Here is a 17422-nt window from a genome sequence, read left to right on the forward strand (position 1 = left end):
ACAAGTTAAGTCAGTGTTGCTGTGCATTTTGAGGGGCCTAATAGACTGGCCAATCTTGATGAATATAGAGTAGCACTGCACTGGAAAAATACATAAAAAATTAAAATACTACCTTTATTAGTATTAGAAATAGCACCTGTTGGATGTGTACCATATTTCAGACATTGTGCTAAGTGATTGAGAAGCATCAGCAGGTTTATTTAACTGTTTAGATAAATTAATAAAGATTTTTTTTCTGGATAAAGAATACTGAAGTTACAGCTAACCGTGAGGATCCAGTCTGTATCAAAGGACCTCTAGGTTTGTCTTCTCCATATGTTGGTTTAAATTTCTTGCTTTGCTTTGTCAACAGTTTAAGATTTGGGTCCTGTTGTCGGCAGACTGTAGTGTAACCCATGAGGTTTGATTATCCATGAAAAGTTTTTAGAAGGCTATAATCTCTACGTGGCAGGTGGAATGTTAACATTTATTTTTACTGTGCTTTGAGACAGCACCAGAAAGAAGGAAGAAGAACATAAAGTATTAATGCTAGACAGAATTTAAGAAACTATCTAGTCCAAGCCCTTAATTTTTAATTAAAAAAAAAAAAGAATGAGGACCAAAGACGTAGTCTGATTTTGTATATTCTTCCATATTTCCTTTTGTACTCAGGCTTTTTCTCCATCCATTTGGATTTTGATGTGTGATTTTCAATCAAATGGAACTCATCTGATGTTTTTATCCTTTCTAGAACCTTTGGCCCACGAAGCCAGCTCACAGGACTGAAGGGACCAGACTAACCACCAGTCTTTTTGTAAATAACATCCATCAAGTCATGCTCAGAACTACAAGTAATTATAATTGTGGCTGGATGGAATTGATTTTATAACTTGAAGGTGTTGTTTAGTTGCACTAAAACTGCATTACGGCCCTGGGACATAGTGAAGGTTTTACTACAAAAAGAAGCTACATGTAAATAATGACCCCCATTATCCCAACTTATGTTTGCATCAGCCGCATCCAAAATAAAGTGTTTCTATTCACAATTCTTATTATGAGGGAGGAGGGAATGGGCAATGCAGGCTGCTCACATGTGGATTTCTGATCTTTTAGCTCACTGTTGAAAGATGTGTAAAGTCCTTCCTAACCCTTTTATAAACCAGGAGAGTGGTTCAAACCTACCTGCCCCAAGGAGAGTCCAAGAAACCAGCCAGCCTCCACAAGGAGAGACTATGGAATTCATTCTGAGAAGACTGGGAGGAAACATATGAATTCTCTTCAAATGTCTGTCTATCTTGGAGGGAAATCCAGACCTGTTCTTTTGTTCCCAAGGAACGATAATGAAAAAAGTTCCAGTTATTATGGCGTACCCACCAGTATCAGGCACCATGCAAGAGCTTTAAATACATTATCTCAAATTCTTGTATCAGTGTCAAAGTAGATAAGTTTATTCCATTTTATAAGTGTAACCAAGAAGTGGGAGCACAGAGTGGTAAAGCCGTGTACCCAAAATCAGCTCTGAGTAACTGACAAACAGAGATTTTGATCCAAGTTTTTCCTCTACCTCGGTAAACACAACTCTGTCCTTCCAGGTGCTCAAGCCAAAATCCTTGAAGTCACCTTTGAGTCCTTTTTCTCTCACATCCCACATCTACTCCTTTAGCAGACTATATTTTTTTTTAGTATTCAGGAGTTCCCGTCGTGGCGCAGTGGTTAACGAATCCGACTAGGAACCATGAGGTTGCGGGTTCGGTCCCTGCCCTTGCTCAGTGGGTTAACGATCCGGCGTTGCCCTGAGCTGTGGTGTAGGTTGCAGACTCGGCTCGGATCCCGCGTTGCTGTGGCTCTGGCATAGGCCGGTGCCTACAGCTCTGATTGGACCCCTAGCCTGGGAACCTCCATATGCCGCGGGAGCGGCCCAAGAAATAGCAACAACAACAACAACAACAATAATAACAACAACAACAAAAAAAAAAGACCTAAAAATGTATTCAGAATCAAGAAATTTATGCTGTGGTGCAGTGGGTTAGGAGTTCAGCTGAAGTGGCTCAGGTCACTGCAGAGGCGTGGGTTCAAACCTAGTCCAACGCAGTGGGTTAAAGGATCCAGTGTTGCCACAGTTGTGGTGAAGATCACAGGGGCAGCTCAGATTCAGTCCTTGGCCTGGTGGCCTGGGAACTTCCATATGCTGTGGGTGTGGCCTTAAAAAAAAAAAAAAGGAATTTGGAATTGAAATAGTTCTCACCACCTCTGCTGTTTCCAGCCTGCTCTAACACTACCCACTTTTCCCACATACTCACATCCCCTCTGTGTTATTAAGTAGTAGCTTTCTCCTAACTGCCCTCCCACTTTCTGCCCCACAGCCTCTTCTGGTCGCCACGTGATACAGCAACCTGAGTCCTCCTTGAAACAGTAAGTTGGAGCATATCATTTCTCTGTTCAAAAGTATTCAAGCTCAATATGGATAAAAGCGAAGGTTATAATCATATTTGCCTATACAAGACCATATCAGTCCAATTGCTATTTCCAACCTCCTCACCATTCCTCAAATCCACAGCTTTGGCGTTCCCTTTGTGGCTCAGCAGAAACTAACCTGACTGATATCCATGAGGATGTGGGTTTGATCCTGGCCTCACTCAGTGGATTAATGATCCTGCATTGCCGCAAGCGGTGATGTGGGTCGTGGACGAGGCTTGGATCCAGTTGCTGTGGCTGTGGTGTAGGCTGGCAACTGCAGCTCTGCTTTGACCCCTAGCCTCAAGTTCCTATCCTGGGAACTTCCATATGCCCTGGTACAGCCCTAAAAAGCAAAAAACAAAAACAAAAAACCCAAATCTGAAGCTTGGAGGCTTTTGCACTTGTTACACTGTCTACTTGGCATGCTCATTCCTGAATTGTCTTGCTTAGCTCAGCTCACATTCACCTTCTTCAGGTCACTATTCCCAGTCATCATCTCTGCAACTTTCCTGACCACCCCAATTTAAATTGCAACCTGCCTAGTGAATTTTTTTTGTCATAACATTTATTACCACCTAACAGACAACACTTTAAAAATTTTTTTGCTTTTCAGATGTCTTCTCTTCTCCAAAAACAGAGTTCTATGAGAACAGTTCCCCCCCGACCCCCTTTTTATTTCTGTCTCTCTGGAACCTTAAACAGTGTCTGGTACCTACGAGGTATTCCATAAATGTCTGTTGAATAAATTCCATAAATGTCTGTCTCAAGACCATGGGCTCTTACTGACCCAGTCTGGCTTGAAGAGAAACATCACTGAACTAAGGCATTCAGCATTATAGGGACACAAACCATCAGAGCCAAAAACCATTTTGAGAATCATCTAATTCTCCAAGGAGGAGCAATGGGGAGACACTAAAGAGAGATTCAGAGATTTTCTCACAGTGGCTTCGAAAATGTAGCAGAGTTATGTGAACTCAAATGGACTGTACAAACACATGGAGAAAGTAATGTAGGGGAGGGTAGGTGATAAATGCCTAAACTTAGAAGACCTTCCAGACCTGGAATTCTGTGATTCTCAGACAGAGTCTACCTTGCACTGGGCTCATGTCCTGAGACCATGATGTCTTCTCTGGCTGAATGCTCTGAGCTATGCTCTAGCAGATCTAGGGTGCAGCACCATCTGTTTCTATATAAGGGACAATGAGCATCTTCCCCTAGGATCAGACTAAAGTTTGGAGAATGAGAGAATAAATATTTTGTTGTGCCTGGGCTCTAGAGAATGGAGAAAGACGGGAGCCACAGTGAGTCTTTTAGCAGAGTCAAAAGCAAGGCAGCTGGGACAGTGAAGTTGCCTTTTGAGGCAGACATCACTGCATTTTTTTGCCTCTGAAGTAGAATGAGCAGGCCTTCATAGAAGACACTTAAAGACCTTGGTGGTGTCTGAAAGATTTTATGACTAATTCCTCCCCATATCTTCTACCTTGCCAAAGATCCCAGATTCTCTTGCCAATGATCCTAAATATGACATATTGCTTTTGTTTACAATATATAGGTTTTTTACTCAAAGTTCAGAAAATATAAACACTTTGTCTTTTGTTAGTGAAGGAATAAGAATTCAGGGAGATCTCAACCTTGGCCCAAGAAATGCTGTACAACTCCAATTCTCAATTAAACTTTCTCATTTTTAAGTCATGGCTATCCAAATCCAAAGACTTTTGCCAATGCAGAGAATATTAAATACAATCGCCTCTGGTTCTGAACTTAAACAGAATTAAAATTCTTAAAATTATATTTCATTCTACACTACACAAGTTTCCTTTTGAAGTCAATATAACTTGCACATCAAAACCTCCAACGAAAAGACTTCATTGGCTGCAAGATAACAACTAATTGATTTCAGAAGTCTTACAAGGAATGGCATTTTTATTCTTATATTTCTATAGACCTGAGAAAAATCATTATCAAAACAACTCCAGAGGTCTTAGAATTACTGATTTAATTACAATGTTTATTGTACCCACAGGATCCACAAAGGTGCAAAGTGTCTCTCATTTTTTTTTCTTATCTTTAAACCGAAGATAAATTATCTCAAAGCAAATCTGAACCCTGGATGAAAAAGATAAAGGATACACCTGGTACTGAATTTAGCAAGGTGCTGCATGAAATGATGGATAATTATTATAAAATTATGCACTAAAATAAGCTTTTTAAAATAAATAAACAAGCATTAAGGTAGGAAAGAAACAAACATTCAAAAGGCTGATGAAAGTGGTAATAAGCTGAGACTTGAAGCATTTTGGGTCCTCTGCTTTCTTCTTATTTGAATGTGATAACTGTTAAATTGAAGAGTCTAGATCTGTGATATCATATGGTATTTGTCTTTCTCTTTCTGACTTACTTCACTCGGTATGAGAGTCTCTAGTTCCATCCATGATGCTGCAAATGGCATTATTTTATTCTTTTTTATGGCTGAGTAGTATTCCATTGTGTATATATCCCACATCTTCTTAATCCATTTCATCTTTGATGAAACACTTAGATTGTTTCCATGTGTTGGCTGTTGTGAATAGTGCTGCAGTAAACATATGGGTGCATATGTCATTTCCAAGGAAAATTTTGTATGGATATATGCCCAGGAGTGGATTGCTGGATCATATGGCACTGGGAACTATATCTAGTCCCTTATGATGGAGCATGATAATGTGAGAAAAAGGAATGTATATGTGTATGTGTGACTGGGTCACCTTGCTGTACAGTGGAAAATTGACAGAACACTGTAAACCAGCTATAATGGGAAAAAAAATTGTTAAATTAAAAAAAATTGAAGAGTCCACCTGTAAGAGCAACAACATTCTTCCATCTTTAGTGACAGATGTAACTGCTTTGAAGAGACAAATGATCTCTGAATAAGACAGTTAGTAGAATGTAGATACCATGTCGATTGGCTTAAGAGAGCTATTCCTTCATGATACATAGCAAATATTCATCAAAGTCTTCTGGAATAGGAAATAATGTTATCTTTACTATTCTTCTGCAAGATGACTTTTTTTTCTTTTTACGACCCACCTGCAGCACACAGAAGTTCCCAGGCTATGGGTTGAATTGGAGCTGCAGCTGCTGACCTACACCACAGCTACAGCAACCCCAGATCCAAGCCACATCTGTGATCTATGCCACAGCTTGCAGCAATGCCAGATCCTTAACCTACCGAGTGAGGCCAGAGATCAAACACACATCCTCATGGAAACTACATCAGGTTCTTAACCAGCTGAGCCATACTGGGAACTCTGAGACAACATTTTTTTGTCAACTTTGACACATTGACAGCTTTCCACACAAGGACAACCTGTGTGTCCAGAAAGTTCAACCGGGAAATGTCTCAGGAAGTTACTTTTGAACATATTTCTGGAAAACTAGTAATTTACTCCAGAACTAGAGACTAGACATGAGACCATTAACATAGGTGAAAGATGTCAGCATGCCTGGGGTTTAAGGTCAGTCCAGCAGGAGAAGTCCCAGGGCATAGATCCTAGGAAAGGTACATATGATCCAAGATAATAACATTTGCTGTTGAAAGCTCACCCAGTCCAGAGTTCTATGTGGCTTTCCAGGGAATAACACTTGACTCTCTAGCAAAGAGGGATTGAAACAGGAGGTCTCTTTTTTGTATCAACAAATTCATCATGGTAACTTTCTCCGGACAGACCACAGAAATAAAGGACATTTCATGTCCCTTTAGCTGGGACTTGAAGAAAAGGAAGGGGTGATGGCATCCAAGAGAGATGATTCTAAAACATCTGCTAGAAGTCCAACCACTTGAACCTACATAGTTAAAAACCTATGATTTTGACTATCACCAGCAGCCTTACCAAAATAACTTTGCACTTAACTTTTACTTCAACCCAAGGTAACAGGAAATGGTTTTTAATTCTTCAGTGCTAGGTCCTTTAGTTGTTGGTTTTTTTTTTTTAATAAACTCAAGGAGATAGAAAAAAATGCTGAAGACTTCCATATAAATCATTCCCCTTATGTTTACATTTAACTGCCTGCCTGTATTCATTTAACGACTTTAGTCTGTTTTCCCTTTGCAAGCTCAGCATGGTTATAAATACAATAAAGAATACCATTTCTTCCACTAACACCATTCCCAAAATAGGCTCAAACTGAACACATTGTGAAGATCACATCCCCCTTAAAATTTTCTTACTGTCCTGACTTTAAAAAAAACTCTTTCTATTAATAAAAATTAGTGGCCACAATTTCCCAATCCAGACTGGCCTTATTAAGCCATGTTAGAATGAATACCTCTCAAAGCAAATGGTATGTGTCTTCTCTCTTGTCAGTGCTTCACTGTTTAGGTGCCTCTTCCTTGAATGCTTTACTCAGAAACGTCTAATAAGGAAATCTGAGGCCTTGAGTTTTCTTGGCAGCACAGTCACCTGTTTCCTGTCATAATGAGCTGCCCTTTTGGTCTTCAGCTCATTGCTTCTTGACAGCTTACTCCTGTCATGTGAATACATTTTCAAAATAATTGTAGGCAACTGAACCACATTTAATCTGTGAACATCAATGTGTCTTTAATGATACTTACACAGAGAAAGTTAGAATATCTGACTTGCCAACTTTTGAGAAATTTAATTAAACAGATTACTCACTTACTTTGGAAATTGGTAAATTATGGGAAAGAGTGAACTTTCCAGTAGAAAATACATCTTAAGGTGATTAAACAGCCTCAGTTGTAAGCAAAAGCTCTAATTTAAAAAATAATGGTGCCAGGGAGTTCCCATTGTGGCTCGGCAAGTTAAGGACCTAGTGTTGTCTCTATGAAGATGCAGGTTAGATCTCTGGCCCCACTCAGTGGGCTAAGGATCTAGGGTTGCGTAGGTCGCAGATGTGAATTGGATCCGGTGTTGCTGTGGCTGTGGTGTAGGCTGTAGCTGCAATTCTAATTCAACCTCTAGCCCAGGAAGTTCCATATGCTGCTGTCATGGCTGTAAAAAGAAAAAAAGGAAAAGAAAGTTAGATAATATATGTAGACAGAGTGATAGAACTAATAAATTACCACTTTGTAAACTTTAATAAAATTACTAATTTAGGTAAGAAGTATCAAGTGATATTAAAACTGTAAAGTAGTTGTATAGAGGGATCAGACCTTTGTGTAGTACCAAAGTAATAGCACACAGATTATTTTCTGGCAGCAGGGAGAAAATGTAATGTCATAGTGGATGATCAGGAAGGCCTTAACATATGTATCGAAGCAATGGAAATGATGGGAAACCAGGTATTATGTATACCCTGATGTAATGTAGGATGGAATACAGCTAGGATGTCCTCTTGCCAAAATATTTCCTCTGATCTAATCAGGTTCTCTCCACAAGGACGCAAGACAGTCCCCTGCCCCAAAATGATTTTACAGGACAAATGACCCTTTGTGTTGTCAAGTCCATGTTATAAAACAAAGAATTATTCTAAACAGAAAAGGGTTTAAATGACACAACTCTCAAATGCAGTATGTTATCCTACATTAGATTCTAATATGGAAAAACCAGCTGAAAAGGACATTTAGGGACAATTTTAAGAAATGTGAGGGAGTAAGTGGGATGGACAGAGAGTTTATGGTTGGTAGATGAAAACTATTACATTTGGAATGGACAAGAAATGAGGTCTTACTATACAGCACAGGGAACATATCCAAACTCTTGGGATAGACCATAATGGAAGATAGTATGAGAAAAAGAGTGTATGTATATGTATGACTGGGTCACTATCCTGTACAGCAGAAATTGATACAATGCTGTAAATCAACTATAATAAAAATAAAATAAGAAAGAAAGAAAGGAAGACTAAAAAAATGTGAATATGGAATTACTTATTAGATAATAAGAAGTAATTATTGTTAACTTCCTTGGTATAATAATACTATTTCAGTTATATAGATAAATGTTCTCATTTTTTACAGATATGTGCTAAAGTATTTAGGTAGCAGAATATCACAATGGCTAAAATTTTCCTTAAGATGTATTAGTATAGTAAGAATAAGTTGAAGAAAAAAATTAAACACTTTCTTCAGCAGCAGTTAAGATCTTCAAATGAAACAGTTCTGGCCTGTGACTTTACACCTACACTCCTAAGTCTCCCCTGCATTGTTAATATTGTTTTAAAAGAATGATACGTTCTTTTCATAAATTGGACATTTAGACCTTCTTTAGTCACTGTTTTTCAAAAAGAAGGCAGAACACTCCAGCAGGAAAGCATTGTTTCCACTGTATTCCTTCTTATGTTTTAAGATAATAGTTCTCAAGGGCAGTCCTCAGGGAAGCAACAGCATCATCACCTGGGAACTTGTTGGGTATGCACATTGTCGACCCTGACTCTAGACCTAGTGGCTCAGGAACTCTGGGGGTGGCAGCTGTGTGTGAAGCCCTCCCAGCGATGCTGGTGCACACAGAGATTTGACAGTCTATATTCTAGAGCTCCCATTTCTCTCTGTGTAATTCTCTTTGTCACTGCTAAGTAATAGAAGTCTCAGAATGGTACAACTGATGTATAGTTTTTATTCTTCTCTATCAATGCCTTTAGCCATGACATTAGAAAGTAAGAAAACAATGCTTGTTATACTGAATGTTCCATTATGTTTGCAGCAGAATATTTTGCAGCATTATTGAAAACAATGAATACATTCTGTGTAACCATTAGTATACTTCCCAGATTCCCCAAGAGCCCTCTACTCCAGGATAAGAGTGGGCACATTCTGTGGCAACACTGTAAATTATCCCTGCCATCAAACACTTCACAAGATTCCAATTAGTGGGAACTTCCAGCTCATCTATTTTCAGTGCTCCAGCTCTCTAGTGGTCTGCCTTGTCTCTAAACAGTACATTTGGAAGACTAGTGATCATGTCTAAATGCTGTAAAGACCCATTACATCTCATATATGACTTCTGGGTACTCAGCAAATGTGAGATGCTATGATGGTGGTGCTTTCCTATTATCAGTGGGAAGTCAGAGCCGTGAGCAATTCCACAACACCATCATTTACTAATGCGCCAAGCTGGAAACCTAACCAGTGTGCCTGATGTTCCATGCAGTGCTTTGGCCTCTGGACTTTTCACCAATTGCAGAGAATGTGGAATACAGAATTATAGTCCAGTCCTCACGTCAGAAGTTTAGAGACTCATTTAGTTATTCGATGTTCATATAAGAGGCGTCCAAGACTAACTAAAGTCAGATGCTGTTCATAATACCAAATGGTGTAATAAAAGGTTTGTGTTAAAGCATGACCAGCCTGGTTCCCCATTCTGTTCTCTCAGGAATGAGAATCTCTTAGGCTGCCCATAAATCACAGGCACCAGTCCTCACTGCCTAGGAATTTTGTGAGACTCTGTGCAAACCCTTCTCTGAGACCACCTGTAAAATAGCATCCACATCCCTGCACAAGTCCCCTGTTTAATCACATTTCATTGATGGCCAGACACAGAAGTTAATGAGGATACTTAACATTGAGGGCAGATGTGAAGAAGGGCAAAAATAGAAAGGAGATTAAATAATCTTGAAGCAAGAAAATTTAACTCAAATATAAATCAATAAAAAGGAAATAAGTAGATGAAACTTGAGACAGAAGGCACCAGAAAAGCAAAGGTAATGATGAACTACTACACTTGACAGAGTCCAGTGTGCAATTGCCCTGCTTTTACTCTTTAATCCTCTGGTCTCCAAACACACAGTTATGTGGTTAATTGTACTGTGACCACCTGTCCCATACTTTAAAACTATAAGGAAGCTGTCCCCACATTCTAAATCTCTTCTCTACCTGAAATCACAAACTACCTACAGAGGCAATTACTGTGTATTTCTGCACATACATAAATATGTATGCATGTATTATACACACATTCACACATTTATCACAAAGTCAAGAGCACAGCTTGACATCAGGTAGAGACGGATTTGAATCCCAGCTTTGCAATTTACAAGCCCTATAAAAGACAATAAGCTGTTATTTAACCCATGTAAACCTCAGATCCTGCCTCTATAACTGAGTATAACAGTACCTCTCTTAGTATTGATCAGGGGGTTAAATAAAGCATGCTTAAAGATTTTCACGGTTTCTGGTGCAAAGTCAGTACTTAATAAATGGAAACTATTACTGTTAATATTAATATTAGTATTTAATAATCCTCCCTGTCCATTAAAATTTCTCCACTTGTTTGCCTTGTTTTCCCACATTGCAAACATTAAAACTTTACTTTACTTTACTAATATCAAGCTTTCGTATACCACAAGAGCATGTAGGTCATTTTCTTGATTATTTTGTACATCTTAATTGTAAGGCATAACTAAATAACTGTAAAAAATACACCATTACATTTGCCTTTCTTGCCACATCTCTCAGTTACACTTAGTAATTTGACGCTTGGTAATTTAAGAAACAGAGTGACCCTCTGAGAGACAGACAGAAATGAGAGGGAAAGGCAGGTAGAGACAGAGACACTAAGAAAAAGAATCAATGTCATAAATATATTTTGGTAGTTTCAACAAATCATCAATTAGTAAAATGAGTAAATATATATTCATTTCTGCAATAATTCTTGAAATAATTTTGCCTTGTATGTATCTTGAAAGTTCTTTAAAAATGACAGGGAAAGGAAGGGGGGAGGAAAGGAAAGGAAAGTTGATTTACAATGTTGTGCCAGTTTTTGCTGTATGGTAAAGTGGCCCAGTCATACATATATATATATATATATTCCCTTTCTTATATTATCTTCCAAGAGACTGGAATATAGTTCCTTGTGCTATATAGTAGGGTGTCATTGCTTATCCATTCTAAATGTAACAGTTTGCATCTACTAATCCCAAACTTCCAATCCACCCCATTCCCTCCCCTCTCCCCCTTGGCAACCACAAGTCTGTTCCTCTATGTCTGTGGTTTGTTTCTGTTTTGTAGGTAGGTTCACATGTGCCATATTTTAGATTCCACATATAAGTGATGTCATATGGTATTTATCTTTCTCTTTCTGACTTACTTCACTTTGTATGAGAATCTCTAGTTGCATCCATGTTGCTACAAATGGCATATTTTGTTCTTTTTTATGGCTGAGTAGTATTCCATTGTGTATATATACCACATCTTAATGCATTCATCTGTTGATGGACATATAAGTTGTTTGCATGTCTTGGCTACTGTGAATAGTGCTGCTATGGACATAGGGGTGCCTGTATCTTCTTGAATTGTAGTTTTTGTCCAGATATATGCCCAGGAGTGGGATCATTGGAGTATATGTTAGCTCTGTATTTAGTTTTCTGAGAAGCCTCCATGCTGTTCTCTATAGCGGTTGTTTCAATTTACATTCCCACCAGTGGCATAGGAGAGATCCTCAAAGGAACACATCTACCAATGTGATCACTTGATTAATGCTACAAATAAAAGCGATACAAGTTAAGAGGTAGGTTGTAGGATCCTGGGATTTCATGAATGTAGCCTTAACAAAAGGAAGAAAAGGGCAACAGAATCAGTGATCACTATTCTTTGTTATATAGATTTAATTAGGCCGCTAGTACATGAATCTCAAAAAAAAAAAAAAAAAACCACTCATCCTGGAAAGAATGTTTGTGTGTGTGTGTGCTTTTGGGTATATAATCAACAAATTGCAGGATGATAAAAGCACTGGGCTTAGAGTTCCTGTTGTGGCTCAGTGGTTAATGAACCTGACTAGCATCTATGAGGATGTGGGTTCAATCCCTGGCCTTGCTCAGTGGGTTATGGATCTGGCGTTGCCGTGAGCTGAGGTTGCAGCTCCAGTTCGACCCCTAGCCTGGGAACCTCCATATGCTGCTGATGTGGCCCTAAAAAAGCAAACAAAAAATCATTGGGCTTGAGGAGTCCCCACTGTGGTTCAGCGGCTTAAGAATCCCACTGCAGCGGCTCAGTGTGTTGCAGAGGTGGGAGTTCATATCTGACCTGGCACAGTGGGTTAAAGGATCTGGCATTGCTGCAGCTGCAGCATAGGTTATAGCTGTGGCTCAGATCCAGTCCCTGTTCAGGGAACTTCCCTGTGCTGTGGGTGTGACCATTTAAAAAGACAAACAAACTTGGTTTGAATCCTGGCACTGCAAAGTAGTTAACTTACATAGAATTATTAAATATATTAATAAAGTTAATTTCAGATTGTTATGAAGATTAAATGTAGTATTTGCACATTTTAACTTTTACATAGAAAACAGAAAAGTATCAAGCACTTCTGTAGCACTGACTGTGTGTCAAATGCTGGTCTATGAGCTTTGTATACATTAATATAATAAATCCTCACAATAAACTTACAAAATCTGTTTAACAGGAGAGAATGGAAGCATAGAGAGGTTAAGTAACTCCTCTTATACTGTTACAATGTGTTAGAGTTAGGTTTAAAACCCAGATTCACTGGTTCTAAAATCTGTGTACTAGATTATCTTAATAATAACATTATAATTACTGTGTGAAATATAAAGGTATGTGCTAACATGGGAGCTGATTTCTTAAACTATTTAGCTATATAAATACATATATATTGAAGAATTGGATCTTGCACCAAATTGCCTATAAACAGTCTGGCCTATTTTTCTTTATGATGACCTCATGAACTATCTATCAGTGTGGAGTGCTGAAGAAAATACAGATTTGAAGCAGTAAAGAGCAAGACAAATAAAAGGAAAAGAGCTGACCAGAGTTTTAAAGTTTCTCTTGAAATACATAAGTGATTGCAATTTTTTCTGTGTCTCAAAAACAAAGTACGTCTTATCATGCACACTCATTTCTAGGTTGTAGTTAATAGTCCTTGAGCCGTTGACACCAAAACTATATTTTTGTCAAAGGAACATCAGAGAATAGAGTTGCTAGATTTCACAGATAAAAATATAACATTTGGGCCATACTTATACTAAAAAATATTTATTATTGGTCTGGAATTCACATTTAACTGGGGGTTCTGTACTTTATCTGACAACCCTAGTCAAAATACAAGTCATTTAAACTTTAGAGCAGGTATATATGGCACTTATGAATTCTACCAATTATTGGAAGTTTGAGAAAAAGTCTTTAAGTCTGTTCTAAAAAATACAAGCTTAGGTAATATGTCCTTATAAGCTTACATAATATGTCTGTCCATATTTTTATTTATTTTATTTTATTTTTATTCTGAAATTTTATTTTTATTTTTTACAAAATAAAATACATACATTTAAACACAGTTACATTCATGCAGATTATTATATCATGGATCTTAAGAAACAGATTAAGTGACTCCCACTGGAGAAGTGAAATGGAAAATATGCTGAGACAAATAGGAAATCTATTCTATACTTTATCCCATTTTGTATGGCTTTCATCCTTACTATTTAGTTTTATCTATTACATTTCAATTTTTCTTTAAAAATTAGCATTATATTAAAATTGCATATATTATGCAACTAAAATTTATAAAGAAGTAAGCCTTATATACCATCAAATATTTTATATAGCATGATAAAAAGAATAAGTTAACTGGTAAGAATAACAAAAATAATATACCCTCTGAAAATAAGTAAAATATAAAATGCATAAATTGGTTAAAAACAGTGTAACTCTATAAATATGTCCTCACAATTTGTTACATCTTATTGATTCTTCAATATAGGCATTACATCATTCTAGGTGATGTGATAAACAAGACATTATAGATCTTACATTGTACCATGAAGAGAAATGGTTATTAATAATACAATTGTAGAACTGTATTATTTAATTGTACAGTGGAATTATTTAATTATAATTATCATAAATTCTTTGATGGAGAGGAAATCAGAATCAGATGTAAGAAGATTTCAGCATTCCAAGAATGATGTCAAATGACCCCCTTCACGGTGGATTATGCACTTATTTACTATGAGATATATTTCTTCTCCAGAGATTCCTTCTTTGTGTATCAATTGTATTTTTGGTTTGCAGTTATTCTGAAGTTTTGATATAAGAGTCTATATGCATATGAGATTGTTTTAAGTTGTTGTTCTCTTAATTGCAAGTTCATCTCCAGTGTCCTGCATTTGTACCCACCTTTTCTCATGATTTCTGATTTTGGTGGTATAATCGTGCATGGATGATTTCATATCTTTACTGTATATATACCTTTACTGGTGAGCCTTGTCATTTGTGGAGTTTTTGTTTCCTCTTGCTGTCTTTTCTTTCCTGCCTGGAGAAGTTCTTTTAGTATTTGTTGTAAGGCTGGTTTAGTGTTGCTGAATTCTCTCAACTTTTGCTTATCTGTGAAGGTTTTGATTTCTCCTTCAAATCTGAATGAGAGCCTTGCTGGGTAGATTAATCTTGGTTGGAGGTTTTTTCCTTTCATCACGTTAAGTATATCATGCCACTCCCTTCTGGACTGCAGTTTCTGCTGAAAAATCTACTGATAACCTTATTGGAGTTCCCTTGTATGTTACTTGTTTCTTTTCCCTAGCTGCTTTCAAGATTTTCTCTTTGTCTTTAATTTTGGTCAGTTTGATTAATATGTGTCTCGGGGAGTTCCTCCTTGGGTTTATTTTATACGGTACTTGTGCTTCCTGGATTTGAGTGTGTGGTTCCCTTCCCATGTTAGGGAAGTTTTTGGCTATTATCTCTTGAAATATTTTTTTCTGTCTCCTTCTCTCTCTCTTCTCCTTCTGGCACCCCTATAATATAGATGTTGGGACATTTAACATTGCCCCAGAGTTCTCTGAGACTCTCTTCATTTGTTTTCAATCGTTTTTCTCTCTTCTGCTCTGCATCCATAATTTCCACCAATCTGTCCTCCACCTTGCTTATTCATTCTTCTGCCTCCTGTATTCTGCTGTTAGCTGTTTCTAGTGAATTTTTTTTGTCTTTTTGCTATTTCTTGGGCCGCTCCCTCGGCATATGGAGGTTCCCAGGCTAGGGGTCTAATCGGAGCTGTAGCTGCCAACCTATGCCAGAGCAACAGCAACGCGGGATGCGGGATCCAAGCCGTGTCTGCGAGCTACACCACACACAGCTCACGGCAACGCCGGATCATTAACCCACTTAGCAAGGGCAGGGATCGAACTCGCAACCTCATGGTTCCTAGTCGGATTTGTTAACCACTGCACCACGACGGGAACTCCTAGTGAGTTTTTTATTTTGGTTATTGTATTTTGCATCTCTTCTTGGTTAAGTTTTATGTCTTGTATCTCTTTGCTCAGTGTTTCCTATAAGTTATCCATCTTTGCCTCCAGTTTATTTCCAATGTCTTGCATCATCTTCAGCATCAACAATCTGAAGTCTTTTTCCTGGAGGCTGAGAATCTCCTCATCGCTTAGCTGTTTTTCTGGGGTTTTTCCTTTCTCCCTCATCTGAGGTATAGTTCTCTGTCTTTTCATTTTTATAGGTTTTTGGTGTGGTGACCTTTTTACAGATAATAGAGTTGTAGTCTGTCTTACTTCTCGTGTCTGCCCCTCTTGTAGCTGAAGTCAGTATGGGGGCTTGCTGTAGGCTTCCTGATGGGAGGGGCTGATGCCTGCCCACTGGTAGGTGGAGCTGATTCTAATCCCTCTGGTGGGTGGGTCTTAGTCTCTGGATGGGATTAGAGGCAGCTGTGTGCCTGGGGGGAGGGGGGAGGCTTTAGGTAGCCTGTTTACTGAGGGGTGGGGCTGTGATCCCACCTGGATTGTTGTTTGCCCTGGGGCTTCTCAGCACTGACTGATGGGTGGGGCCAGATTTTCCCAAAATGGCTACCTCCAGAGAAAGGCAGCTGCTGAATATTCCCAAGACCTTTGCCTTCAATGTCCTTCCCTCACAACAAGCCACATTCACCCCTGTTTTCCCAGGATGTCCTCCAAGAACTGCAGTCAGGTTTGACCCAGATTTCTATTCAGACCTCACTCTGCCCTGGGATCCAGTGCACGTGAAAGTCCATGTGCACCTTTTAAGAATGGGGTCTCCGTTTCCCCCAGTCCCGTGGAGCTCCTGCGCACAAGCCCCACTGGCTTTCAATGCCAGATGCTCCAGGGACTCTTTCTCCCCGTGCCAGATCCCCGCACGTGAGGGTTTGATGTGGGGCTCAGAACCCTCACTCCTGTAGGTGAATCTCTGTGAACCAGTTAGTTTTCAGTCTGTGGAGCTTCCCACCTGGGAGGTATGGGGTTGTTTATATCGTGAAATCACCCCTCCTACCTCTTGATGTGGCCTCCTCTTTTTCTTCTGGAGTAGGTTATCCTTTTTAAGGTTTTTGGTCCATTTGGGTGGAGATCACTCAGTCTTTAGTTGTGAATTTTGTTGTTTTTAGGAGAGAAGTTGAGCTCCAGTCCTTCTATTCCACCATCTTAATCCTGTCTCCTGTCCATATTTTTAAAATAGACATCAGAAATCATGAATAAAATTAGTATGATAAATAAATCTTTATACATTTTTAATGCTTCTTCCAAAAAGAGCTCAATAGACTATATTAAAAGATAGGTTTTGAATCTCCTCTCCATGAAGTTATCTCAACTTGATTAGGTCTTTTTGGACATTAAATCCTCTCAATGCCATGAGAGCCAATTTATCATCATGAGATAGTCAAAAGTTAACTTACATAGAAATATCTATGTAAAGCTGTACTGTAGCCCATGTAGCAAATATAAATCACCAAGACAGGAAACAACTTATCCTTGAAAGGAAAAAGGGAGGAAAGAAAGGATAGCAGGATAGAAGATTTCAATTTCATCAATAAAAACAGAATTCCCTGAGTGTCGTTTTTTCCACTGAAACTGAAATAAGAACGAGGCAGGATGTCAACCTACACACCTCAAACAGTGTTCTGAGTTTGTGATACAGAGCAGGTTATGTATGTCCATTTTTCACCAGTGAAGATCTGTCGTTTAGCCAGAGCAACTACAAGCCAAAAATCCCCATTATTGTGTGCCTGTCCTTTCAGTGGAGACACCATCTTTTTCAAAACACAAGGGAGCCACATTTTGGGCTGTGTGTCAGGCAGCTGTTCTGTGAAAA

The 17422-nt window shown here is 38.6% G+C and overlaps 1 long non-coding RNA gene across 1 annotated transcript in view; it reads left to right on the plus strand.

Annotated features, from left to right (window-relative positions):
- The first annotated feature begins 2339 nt into the window (after window positions 1-2339).
- The window catches only part of LOC125124344 (uncharacterized), a 135994-nt gene continuing 120911 nt past the window's right edge, over window positions 2340-17422 (plus strand). Inside the window, exon 1 of the long non-coding RNA XR_007134275.1 lies at window positions 2340-2391. This is a non-coding gene — a long non-coding RNA (uncharacterized LOC125124344). The remainder of the gene's footprint in view (window positions 2392-17422) is intronic.

The sequence above is a fragment of the Phacochoerus africanus genome, chromosome 4, assembly GCF_016906955.1.
Source record: "Phacochoerus africanus isolate WHEZ1 chromosome 4, ROS_Pafr_v1, whole genome shotgun sequence".
Classification (NCBI taxonomy): domain Eukaryota; kingdom Metazoa; phylum Chordata; class Mammalia; order Artiodactyla; family Suidae; genus Phacochoerus; species Phacochoerus africanus.